Source organism: Priapulus caudatus, unplaced genomic scaffold (genome assembly GCF_000485595.1).
Source record: "Priapulus caudatus unplaced genomic scaffold, Priapulus_caudatus-5.0.1 Scaffold245, whole genome shotgun sequence".
In the NCBI taxonomy this organism is placed as follows: domain Eukaryota; kingdom Metazoa; phylum Priapulida; class Priapulimorpha; order Priapulimorphida; family Priapulidae; genus Priapulus; species Priapulus caudatus.
In genome coordinates this window covers 31,780-33,063 of record NW_014577306.1, presented here as the reverse complement: position 1 = coordinate 33,063, position 1,284 = coordinate 31,780, and positions in this window count along the sequence as shown.

Here is a 1,284-nt window from a genome sequence, read left to right as displayed (position 1 = left end):
CACACACACACACACACACACACATATACACACACGCACACGCACACACACACACACACACACACACACACACATACACACACGCACACACACGCGCGCGCGTGCCTGCAAGTACGACGTGTGTAATCATATAGTATAGTTTATACGGCACGCAAGCGAAGCGCATGTATTGCTTGCTATAGTAGACATACATTTACCACATTCATAACTATTACAGAAATCCCTTTCTAGTTTGCACTAGTTATGCTCACATACGCCACAATCGCCATTAAGTGTAGTTGAATAAGCGACTGTTTGGTATGGTTGAATATTGAGATTGGTCCGCCAAAATGGGAAATCCGCAGTTTGGGCAGCACGATCTACTTGCAAGAACCAAGTTGTAAGATTGTGCAAAATTCCAAGTTTTGGTACAACACGCACACCACACACACGCACACGCGCGCGCAACAAGGTAGACAATATAATATATAATCGATATGCAATATGGACCCTGTATTAATCTCTATAATATCCCTGGGCCACCAAAATATTATCATAGTGTATGTGTTCTTTTATATAATGTTCAGCTGCTATTTCTGGCTGCGAAGATTTTACCATAGCGATATATACATCAATGATAGGATTACTTACTACACCATCAGAGTGTGACACGGATATACAATTTCTGTGTGCGTACATACTATTGCACTATCCCCCCCTTATAACTAGAAACCACTATTAGCACATAAACTAAATTGCAAACGGCGTTTAAAATTTCGACTCGGTTACATCTTGGAGTAATGTTTCGGAATGATTACGCCAAGGTTATAATATGTGCATAGGCATGCGTTCCAGTTTTGTCCATTTCCATTTCATAGAACTGTTTGTGCATCCATAGCGTCAGGAGTGTCATAATATAGCGTGCAATGATTTATGGTGTCAGCATAACGTGTATGTAGTAGCCTATATGGCATGCACTTGGGCCGTTCAAATGATTTGTTAATTTATGATCACTATGAAAGCTTTTGAAATGATTGTGCAAGAAACAGTAACCAGATATGATAATTTTAGCAAAACATTAGCAACAAAAGTCAAAAGGCATAAAATTCGTAGTCTTGGAACGGCCCGTTGAGAATACAACATACCATTCTCTTACTAGATTGCAAATGTAGTAAATCATTTCTGGGAAGAAATGGTGGCCCTGAAAAGGGCCGGTTGGTTTCACTGGTACGGCGGTTGACTCTACTTGGAGCTGGTGTACTTTGTGACAGCCTTGGTGCCCTCAGATACTGCGTGCTTGGCCAG